This window comes from Scylla paramamosain, chromosome 13, assembly GCF_035594125.1.
Source record: "Scylla paramamosain isolate STU-SP2022 chromosome 13, ASM3559412v1, whole genome shotgun sequence".
Taxonomy (NCBI): domain Eukaryota; kingdom Metazoa; phylum Arthropoda; class Malacostraca; order Decapoda; family Portunidae; genus Scylla; species Scylla paramamosain.
Genome location: NC_087163.1, coordinates 13390238 through 13402610, shown reverse-complemented (window position 1 = coordinate 13402610; position 12373 = coordinate 13390238). Strand labels below are relative to the sequence as shown.

The following is a 12373-nucleotide window of genomic DNA, read 5'->3' as shown; positions in this document are numbered from 1 at the left end:
GATAGGTCTTGGTTTCTACCCGGCGTCTTTGAAGCAAGACCGCCGATATCTTGAGGACATAAATTTTCACCCAAGGTCCATGTAGGCTGGTCAGGCAGCCGAGCGGGCCCAGCGCGGGGGAGCAAGGGTGATGACGTCATCCACGCCACACCTCCCCGCCACTCGCAGTACTGATTTAGCTTGACCACCCTTGGAGCCTGTTATCTCTTCCCCTCCCCCTTTTTTTTTTTTAACTGCATTACATATTATCTACATGCATTACTAATTAGATGAATAAATGGAATATTAAAGGGTCTACTGTAAGCACAAATATATTCATAATAATTATGGCAAACAGTAGTCATAATACAAAGAAAAATTAAGTTCACACCATTCATAATGTTAGCATAAATATTCAATATTTGTTATTGAATATAAACCACTTAATCATAACATTAAGCAGCATTGTTTTGTTATTTTAGATCTTTATTCTCATTTCCCAGCTGCTGAATTTTCTGAAGCAACAGTTCACTGACATTGCTGCCACTCACATAACTTGTGCCCTCTTCTTTTTCATATTGATCTCTTTCATTTATTACATTGGCAGGATCAGCCAACACATCTTGTAAGCTTGTTTTCCTACTATTTGTTGCCTTTGTAGATTTTTCAGTTGCGCTAGCTGGCAGTGCATCACTGTTGTTCCCTCTCCCGATTCTTGATTCATATTCAGCTTCAGACAATAAATATTTCATGCACAGTTCTTTTTCTGCCCTGCCAGACCTCTCACTGTATCTTCCCGTTACACTTTTACCTGCAATTCATAAAATTAACATCAGCTTAACCCTCCCCGTACCACTACTCCAATTTCAGCCCCAACTCGTTTTTTACTAATAAAAGCACGTTTTTCTGATAGAAATGCCATAGAAAAAAGTCTTAAAATCAAGGCAAATTTACATTGGCCTTGCTTAGATTCATTTCTACTATCAGAAAATTATACTTTCATCAGTGAAAACGAGTTGGGGCTGACTGAAGTAGGCTTATACCTAAATAACACTGGTAATGCTTTTGCTTCACAGGTAGGCTATATAGCACTATAAGCAGTACAGAAGCATGCAGTAATCATTTAGAAAATTCATCAATTTAACCTACCTTGAAGTAAATTAAGGGATGGACCTGCGGTATCTGTCAGTGGCCTGTAACTCTTGGGTGCTTCAGTGCCTACGAGACGATGCTTTAAATCATCCTTGTAGTCAAAACTTGTAAAATGCATGGAACATATCACTACATCGTCTACACTGAACACATCATCTTGGGAACAAGCTTGAATCCACTGCCGTCTGTGATTTTTTCCTTGGGAAACTTGAAATACTTAATGCTGTTTTTTCTTTTCGTGGTATTGCATCCAAACACTGAGCAATTGTTCGGCATGTTTAGTTGTTTACAGCACTGTGGAGAGTTTGATGAACACTCCAGCTAGCCCAGTGTCCACAAGCGATATGTAAACAACAGGAAACCTCAGGCGTCAGGCCAAAGTGCCCAAACGTCCCGCCAAAAGTCATCTGTCAGTGAGCACTGAGCTGCGGTGGCGCGGGAAGTGTGGCCTGGATGACGTCATCACCTTCCTCCCCTGCGCTGGGCCCGCTCGGCTGGCTGATCTGTCTAGATGGACCTTGGTTTCACCGAAGTTCGCGCTTCGAAGACAAACGCGATCTTGGACGACAAAAACAGATCTTTAGGGCCATCCCAGTCAGCAGAGAGGATAATAGAAACTAGCTTTTCCCAAGTTTATTTCTCCAAAGCTTTTACATTATATTTGCCGAGGTCAAACAGGGCATAAGCTAGCATGTTCTATGCAAATAAAACTGTATTTCAACACCTATACAACTAGTTACCCAGTGATATGAAAATACATATAACCCCAAAGTAAACAAGATAAAATAAAATAATGATATCAAGCCTGACCTCTAATCCTTCTGCTTATGCTGTCACCCTTTCTTCTCCGTTGGGCTCCTCCGATCACAATCTCATATCTTTATCTTGTCCTATCACTCCAATCCCTCCTCAGGATCCCCCTAAGCGAAGGTGACTCTGGCGTTTTGCCTCTGCTAGTTGGGGAGACCTGAGGAGGTATTTTGCTGATCTTCCTTGGAATGACTACTGCTTCCATGTCAGAGACCCGTCTTTGTGTGCTGAGCGCATAACAGAGGTGATAGTGTCTGGCATGGAGGCGTACATTCCTCACTCTTTTTCTCGTCCTAAACCTTCTAAACCTTGGTTTAACACAGCTTGTTCTCGTGCTATACATGATAGAGAGGTGGCCCACAAAAGGTACTTAAGCCTTCCATCACCAGAATCTCATGCACTTTATATTTCTGCCCGGAACCATGCCAAGTCTGTTCTCCAACTAGCCAAAAACTCCTTCATTAACAGAAAATGTCAAAACCTTTCAAGATCTAACTCCCCTCGTGATTTCTGGCATCTAGCCAAAAATATCTCCAATAACTTTGCTTCATCTTCTTTCCCTCCTCTTCTTCAACCAGATGGCACCACTGCTATCACATCTATTTCTAAAGCTGAACTCTTTGCTCAAACCTTTGCTAAAAACTCTACCTTGGACGATTCTGGGCGTGTTCCTCCCTCTCCTCCACCCTCTGACTACTTCATGCCACGTATTAAAATTCTTCGTAATGATGTTTTCCATGCCCTCGCTGGCCTAAACCCTCGGAAGGCTTATGGACCTGATGGGGTCCCTCCTATTGTTCTCCGAAACTGTGCCTCCGTGCTTGCACCTTGCCTAGTCAAATTCTTTCAGCTCTGTCTGTCAACATCTACCTTTCCTTCTTGCTGGAAGTTTGCCTACATTCAACCTGTTCCTAAAAAGGGTGACCGCTCTAATCCCTCAAACTACCGTCCTATTGCTTTAATTTCCTGCTTATCTAAAGTTTTTGAATCTATCCTCAACAGGAAGATTCTTAAACATCTATCACTTCACAACCTTCTATCTGATCGCCAGTGTGGGTTCCGTCAAGGCCGCTCTGCTGGTGATCTTCTGGCTTTCTTTACTGAGTCTTGTTCATCCTCTTTTAGAGACTTTGGTGAAACTTTTGCTGTTGCCTTGGACATATCAAAAGCCTTTGATAGAGTCTGGCACAAAGCTTTGATTTCCAAACTACCCTCCTACGGTTTCTATCCTTCTCTCTGTAACTTCATCTCAAGTTTCCTTTCTGACCGTTCTATTGCTGCTGTGGTAGACGGTCACTGTTCTTCTCCTAAATCTATTAACAGTGGTGTTCCTCAGGGTTCTGTCCTGTCACCCACTCTCTTCTTATTATTCATTAATGATCTTCTAAACCAAACTTCTTGTCCTATCCACTCCTATGCTGATGATACCACCCTGCACTTTTCCACGTCTTTTCATAGACGTCCAACCCTTCAGGAGGTAAACATATCACACAGGGAAGCCACAGAACGCTTGACTTCTGATCTTTCTAAAATTTCTGATTGGGGTAGAGCAAACTTGGTATTATTCAATGCCTCAAAATCTCAATTCCTCCATCTATCAACTCGACACAACCTTCCAGACAACTATCCCCTCTTCTTCAATGACACTCAACTGTCCCCCTCTTCTACACTGAACATCCTCGGTCTGTCCTTTACTTATAATCTGAACTGGAAACTTCACATCTCATCTCTAGCTAAAACAGCTTCTATGAAGTTAGGTGTTCTGAGACGTCTCCGCCAGTTTTTCTCACCCCCCCCAGCTGCTAACTCTGTACAAGGGCCTTATCCGTCCATGTATGGAGTATGCTTAACATGTCTGGGGGGGTTCCACTCATACTGCTCTTCTAGACAGGGTGTAATCAAAAGCTTTTCGTCTCATCAACTCCTCTCCTCTAACTGACTGTCTTCAGCCTCTCTCTCACCGCCGCAATGTTGCATATCTAGCTGTCTTCTACCGCTATTTTCATGCCAACTGCTCTTCTGATCTTGCTAACTGCATGCCTCCCCTCCTTCCGCGGCCTCGCTGCACAAGACTTTCTTCTTTCTCTCACCCCTATTCTGTCCACCTCTCTAACGCAAGAGTTAACCAGTATTCTCAATCATTCATCCCTTTCTCTGGTAAACTCTGGAACTCCCTGCCTGCTTCTGTATTTCCACCTTCCTATGACTTGAATTCCTTCAAGAGGGAGGTTTCAAGACACTTATCCACCAATTTTTTGACCACTGCTTTGACCCTTTTATGGGACTGGCATTTCAGTGGGCATTTTTTTTATTAGATTTTTGTTGCCCTTGGCCAGTATCCTTCCTACATAAAAAAAAAAAAAAAAAAAAAGAAAAATATACATGTTTCCTCTTTAAACCACATGCCTCCCCCCCCCACTCCTAAACTCCATCCTCTCACTTCTATGAACAGGCAACCCACATAGACACCCAGCGTAACAGTAATCTCAATGTGAGGGCATGCCCAACCTACTAATAACCATAAAGCGTATTATTACCACAGGAGAAACCTTTCTATCAAATGTATTTCATCATATTAATTTTCAAGTACCAGCGTTCTGGCCATGAAGGCCCCATCAATAACTAGCAAAATCTATATTGGCAAACAAACAAGGAGATTGTAAAAATTATATATATATATATATATATATATATATATATATATATATATATATATATATATATATATATATATATATATATATATATATATATATATATATATATATATCAACAAAACAATTTATCATGAATAATCATACATATCTTTATCAGGTAGATCAGAGATACTGTAGTACTGTAGTAGGTTACGAGAATGCAACACAATGATGCCACTGCTTACTTTAGCTTTGTGTGTTAGATGATGCTTTTGTCGCTTCCTTGAGGGAGTTAAAAGAAATGAACATCATAATATGTAGATCACATTTTATTAGATTTGTGTTTAATGAAGTATCTAAATTGCTTATGATGAAAACAGTAATATAGCAACTGTGTAGTACATTTACAAATGTGTACAATAATACAAGAAAAACAAATGAGTATTTACAATCACAAAGTATTTGCAACGATAATTGTGATGATTCGAGAAATATCTCCTGCACCAACATAAGCACAGGCACCTGTCTAAACCAGTCATGGTTCTATAAGGGCAGCTTAAAGACTGATGACGCTGTTTTGATCTGATTATTGGTAGTAATTCATCAAATATCTTGTAAAGGTGGAGTAAATAGGTCATGTATTTAAGTTCCAAGTAAAAAGTAAAACCAATATGTAACAAGAAGTGTCATTCCAAGAGTAAGAATCCTTACAGCTGATAGTATTAGTATCTACTTTGTGTCTAAGTAAAGGGTTGCTTCTTTGGACTAAGGTTTGATACATGGGAGAAGCTTGATGAAAAAGAGGTTGAATATATCACCTTAATTTTCAAGAAAGACTTTGGTATTTCCTCTGATCATTAGCACTACACTTTGCAATTCAGGAGAGACATGGGAAATATACAGTAGGCTACCTAAATCGTGAAGTTCAACAGTGGCAAGTCATGATATTGATAATGAGTAGTAATGGTCTGTGTGAAACAATTACTGAGTAGTATTCTAGTAATATGAAGCTGTGGATATCAAAGCATCAACTAGTGATGATATCCTCCCGCATATTTCACTCCTGCACGATGGCGAACACCCCATTTAAAGTTACCTTTGTAATCAGTCTTGGCAAAAGTATATACAGGCCCAACTACACCCTTTTTGTGGTGAACCTTGTGGCTGTGAGGAGGTACATAGCCTGAGTCCCTGCGGATACGTGCAGCAGGGGAAAATTCAGCTGGGGCAACTGGGACAGGTACAGGAACTGTGGATACATTGACATCAGAGATATATGATTCAAGGTTAGTGACATACCCAGCAGTATATAAGCCTGATAAGAAAAAAAAATCACATGGGTCAACACAGCAAATATTACCTACTTTCTAATAGATAGCGATTTCCTTCTAATAGTGTATTTACAGTAAAATCCCTCTCATCCGGCATTCGAGTATCCAGCAGCTTCAAGTATCCGGCACATTTTTCCCCGAGCCTTAAAATCAATAAAAAATCAATGTGTACTCATAAAATCGATTCAAATTCCCGCGCGAGGCATACTTTGTCCCCTCGCCACCAGAGCGCACTGCTTCGCGCCACCCGCGGCCCACTGCACTGTGTTTACTCAGTGACTCAGTCCCGCGTGTGCACTGTTTATCGCCTGACGCCTTCATCATGCCTAAAGTTGTAGAAAAGAGGAAGCGTGTTGTGCTTACACTTAAGCAGCTGATCAGATCAGCTGCTGATTAAGATCAGCTGATCTTTGTTATGGTAAGATGCGTAAGTGTAGGGTGGTGATTGGGGACATAATTTCACTTCTATTCAAGTATCCGGCAATATTCAAGTATCCGGCAAGTCGGTGGTCCCGTTGATGCCGGATAAGAGGGATTTTACTGTATATGCAATATGATCAGCTGAAATTCATCTATTAGAACAATAAGATGTTTTCTATAAAAGGAAATTATGACTTTGTAGCTTAAAAGACGATTTTCTTCTTAAATGTTACAATCTTAATCATAAATCTGTTCATAAAAGTAGATATAGACCGAAATACATGTTTGCAAGTAGGAAAAAGTATCTTTACCATTCCTTCAGATGAATTACTTCAGTTTTACATTAATAGTGTAAGATTGCCATTTACTGCATTTTTTCTTTTAACTAATTATGGCTTTATTTCAGAGGGCCTTTAAAACATTTAGAGAGAGAGAGAGAGAGAGAGAGAGAGAGAGAGAGAGAGAGAGAGAGAGAGAGAGAGAGAGAGAGAGAGAGAGAGAGAGAAGCAGATTGACTTTCCATATAGAAACCTTTCAGTGTTTATTGTTAAATAATATTAGTGCTCAATGTAACATTTATGAGGGATATATAATTCTCTCTCTCTCTCTCTCTCTCTCTCTCTCTCTCTCTCTCTGTGTGTGTGTGTGTGTGTGTGTGTGTGTGTGTGTGTGTGTGTGTGTGTGCGTGTGTATCTGCTCCGTGGATAAAAAAGTAATAAAAGATAATATATATATATATATATATATATATATATATATATATATATATATATATATATATATATATATATATATATATATATATATATATTTATTTATTTATTTATTTATTTATTCATTTTACTTTTTTTTTCCACGAAGCACACTTTGTCGAAATTAAAGGATACATTTAAATGACAAATTAATCCAATCATCATGGTTTGTTGAAAAGCATTAGACGAAAGGTCAGGAAAGACATCACTGAGCTGCATTTTTCCATACTTACAGCTGTAGTCGTTGAGAAAGTTGGCTCTATGGGCAACATACTGGCCCATGAGTTCCTCGCTGATGACACTTGTCACTACCGCTGCTATTACCGCCGCCATCAATACCTGGAAATACATGTTTGTTTGTTTTTTCTTCTTCTTCTTTTAACATGGTTTGTTGATCACATGTAGAAAAGAATTATTCCAGTGACCACTTGCTTATAGTAAGGTACAGTGGACTTTTCAGTAAATTGCAAGGAACGCTTAATAGATTTACTGGCAGATACCCACCATTCTGAGTGTCATGATGTCTGACTTCTGCTCGTCTCTTGGTGCGCTCTGAGGCTCTGGATGTTGTGATATAAGTCGAGGTGCGTTGTGTCTTATCTTCTTCAGTGGTTGGGCTACCAGATGTCGCCACGAGCCTGGTTTTACAGCGTGCGATGAATCTTCAGTGGAGGAAATCATAAGCTACACGTTACAAGTGGCGGTCTCAAGTAGTTTTAATTTTTGAAGGATGTGTAAGTTCATCGGGCATCATCTAAATTCGCCATACATTATAACGGAATCATAATCTGGACACTATCACTGCCCGTGGGAAAGTTTTCTCCTTTTCTTCTGCAGATGTTACAAGCCTGTCGCTTTCTCTACTACTCTCACTTACATCGTCACGGTCGACCACGAGAGTCTTGGGGGATCTCGTGGACAGAATAAATAATATTTATAGGGAATGTACATGAAAATGAAAGCCGTTTAATTTTTATCCTTAGTGAGTGAGATTTTACCCGGAAGAACTAGGGCACTCTCTCTCTCTCTCTCTCTCTCTCTCTCTCTCTCTCTCTCTCTCTCTCTCTCTCTCTCTCTCTCTCTCTCTCTCTCTCGTACGTCCACCTGTAAAGAAAGTCCGAAGTTTATTGCATTAATAAGAAAGTGAGATCTCCCCATTTTTTGATTTATAATAGTTATGTAACTCGAGAAGTAAATTATTTTTTTCAGGGAGCAGACTCAGCAAGTACGTAAAGTATATTCACCATCAATAGCGTCGGCACCAAATAATATTGTATCATCTCTTTGAATCAGACAATCAGTTAGTAACCCCAGATAATGTGAATCAGCTTATGTAAAGTCCAGTGTTTCCTCTTGCAAAGTAGCCCAGAAACTTTTGAAATACTATCGTGCACGATATCTCCCTATTATGAAAGTGACGACTCCCACGTCTCCGCATCAGGCTTCAACCATCAGCCGGTGGCCGCATCCCGCCTGGTGTGCGAGGCTGGCCGATACAGTAGCCAAAGGGTTTGACAAAGCTAGCTTTCTCTTCTTGATGACCAGCGAGTGCGGCTTCTCTCTCTCTCTCTCTCTCTCTCTCTCTCTCTCTCTCTCTCTCTCTCTATATATATATATATATATATATATATATATATATATATATATATATATATATATATATATATATATATATATATATATATATATATATATATATATATATATATATATATATATATATATATATATATATATATATATATATATATATATATATATATATATATATATATATAGAGAGAGAGAGAGAGAGAGAGAGAGAGAGAGAGAGAGAGAGAGAGAGAGAGAGAGAGAGAGAGAGAGAGAGAGTTAGCATGTATATACTATGTTTGAATGTATCTTGTTTAACAGAGGACCTAGGATCTTAAGGCTACATTCATTAAAGTTCTTGTGTGAATGTGAACACACGGCACCACAGTATGTGGTGAAAGCCAGCTTGAAGAACACACACACACACACACACACACACACACACACACACACACTTTTTTTTTTTTTTTCTTATTTTGTATAATTTAGTACTTTTGCACAATCACATTTTTCTGGGTCTGTATTCGATAATCACAGAAAAAAAGATACGCAAGGTATCGTAAAAGAGTAAGTGATGCACTGGATTTGGTATGAAAATGCTGTAGATGGTATGAAATGGGATTATAGGGTCAGAGGATGTGGAAGAAGCGCTGAAAAGGCTAAAAGAAGAAAAGGTAATCTGTGAGTGGGAAGAGTGGGGCAAAGAAAAGAGAAGATAGATACACAACAGTGCCCCAAGAAATATAAGAGAAAACGATGAGGAATCCACTCTCCCTCCATCTGTTTTCTAATCGCCCCGAAAGCCATCAGAGTTTTCTATCAACATTGTCATCGTTATCATTCTCTATTATTTATCACCACCATTGATGCAAATTGAGAAATATGTATGCAAGTAATAAATAAAATACTCCCCAGAAAAGAGCGTAGCATGCAATAGTGATACAAGTGACTAAGTTTAACCTAGGGAACGTGGTGACATAAGTGGACGGCATAGTGTGTGTATTCTTCCTTAGGATGATTAAGAGCCTACATATTAATCTTCACACTGACTCCTAAATCCTCTAATAGCTGGCCTAAGGATATTTTGATCACGTCCTTACATCGATGTTGGCCTAAATTCACATAGATACCTACACATTGATTATTATGTCATAATACCCCAGTCAGACTCCTACCCCATCCACCCTTTATGGCAAATCAGCTTTTTTTATTTACTTATGTATTTTTATTTATTTATTTATTTATTTATTTACTTATCTTATAATATTTTATTTTAATATTATTATTTTTTTGTAGATATCTGATCATTGCATTAGAAATCAACCTTAAACAAATCAAGGCAAATATAACAGCAGCAATATGTTCAAACTTGATATTTTTCCAAAATTATCATCGTCAGATTTTCGTAACATTATTGATTTTTTTTTTTTTTTTTACTTGGGGAAATTTGTCTACATGCCTGTGCATAAAGGAATTGAATGTTGTGTATCCATGGAAATTCATACTATGAAATTAAAGGTACTTTTTTTTTGTAATAACAGTAAATTACTATATCACTGCTAATTTCATAAGGTATTAATGGTGCATGCTAATTGGATTAAAAAAATCTATATTGAAGTTTTATCCTACAGCGCTCAGACTCAAATGTACATACCAGTATCTCCTGGAAAGACCAGCGTATGGTACAACACTGATCCGGGATTGGTGACCACATGAACTAGACTATGAAAGGAAAACAGAGGGCTCACAATCACCTCCACAGGGTCCTTCTGCCCTCCTGTGGTAAATTACACTACTGAGGTTGTCAGGCTGTTTCACATCCTAGAGGCAAGGGAACACCACAATGGTAAAGTCACTCCAACAGCTGGGAAAAATATGATATCTATTTTCTAGGAGGCACAGCTATAACAAGCGACAAACGCATGTAAGGATTATAATATTCTATGGAATACCACCCTCACAGACAACAAGACAAGACTTGTCTTGTTGTCTGTGAGGGTGGTATTCCATAGAATATTATAATCCTTACATGCCTTTGTCGCTTGTTATATGTTATATATATTATATGTTATATATGTCGCTTGTGGAATGTGAGTGAATACTTAGTATTCACTCACATTCCACAGAATATTATTTCCCTCAGTTGTGCAATATTATATTCAACTTCCCAGAAGACAGGTCCTTTACCCCACCCCCAACTCATAGGAACAACACAATCTGAGGAAGAAATATACTTTATAACACAATAGCGTGACAGTAATCCTGTGCCCAGAATCCATAAAAGAACACTGGAAACCAGTGACATTTAACATTACAATGAGATGATACAGATACTGAACAAGCAACCCACAGACAAAAGAGAGAGGGTCCACTGATCGCTCTCCAATGCCAAATACCTCACACAGTTGAGTAGATGTGGACTGGATATAAACTTATGAGGCATGACAATCACAGGCAGACTTTTAGAAGTACCTATTTCCCACCTATTATTTGCAAGGACTCACTGCTTCAACCAGACAAATAATACCATTTGAAACGAAATACCCTCTAAGCTTATATCACATGAATTCTTCAAGCCTTGCTCTGCCTCGAGATGCACATCTCCACCTCAAGTCAACTGGACAACGACTGAGTGGTGGGAATGTAGCTTGGGTCCACATCTCAGGCAGTAACTCATGCAGGGGGCAGGGAGGGGAAGGAACGGGAGTGCAACCCACTCCGCCTCGCCCATTCACACCACACTGCTAGCTGGCACAAATAGAGCGAATGTCTTTCAAAAATAATTATGATCAAACTACAATGGCTGGATGTATATTGATTATTCTATAAGCAAGAGGAACTCTTCAACTAAATAGTATGTAAGACTCAAAATGAAAAGATAACTGAAAATATGGAAAACAAAATGAGTTAGATGGATGATTGCATGTGGAGGGTTTTTACAGTAAACTCAAAGCGAGCAGCCAGGCAGTTATTGCGCATTTGGTGTCAACATCAATCGTCCCCACTAACCCCCTTCTCTCATTTTCTCTGCTCTACACCTTCTTTCTCGTTTCTTCTTACTTCCTCTCTTCACTACTTATGCCCCACAATATATATATATATATATATATATATATATATATATATATATATATATATATATATATATATATATATAGATAGATAGATAGATAGATAGATAGATATATATATATATATATATATATATATATATATATATATATATATATATATATATATATATATATATATATATATATATATATATATATATATATATATATATATATATATATATATATATATATATATATATATATATATATATATATATATATATATATATATATATATATATACATACATATATATATATATATATATATATATATATATATATATATATATATATATATATATATATATATATATATATATATATATATATATATATAGACATCTGAAGAAACGATAATTAATCCCAGTGAGGTCTAAAGCACTGTTCAGGGGCTGCTGTGAACTTATCATTAAACCCAGCTGTGACCTCACTGAACGTTTCCCTTTGTGTCTCACAACACAAGGGGGCAGTCACAGCCTGCTCTCTAAAGACAACTCTCTTCTTCCACACAAAACTACAAGCACCTAATAACACACACACCCTTCACTCAAAAATTTTAAAATCATCATGGCGACTCCTACACCAGCCTCGGAGTCCCCATCT

The 12373-nt window shown here is 38.1% G+C and overlaps 1 long non-coding RNA gene across 1 annotated transcript; it reads right to left on the bottom strand.

Moving 5' to 3' along the window:
- Positions 1-4888: 4888 nt before the first annotated feature.
- LOC135106440 (uncharacterized) lies at positions 4889-11284 on the bottom strand. The gene is made up of 5 exons (XR_010271308.1): positions 11197-11284; positions 10307-10473; positions 7585-7742; positions 7314-7419; positions 4889-5826 (listed from the first exon to the last, which is right to left on the bottom strand). It is a non-coding gene; the product is annotated as an uncharacterized LOC135106440 (long non-coding RNA).
- Between the last annotated feature and the right edge of the window lie 1089 nt (positions 11285-12373).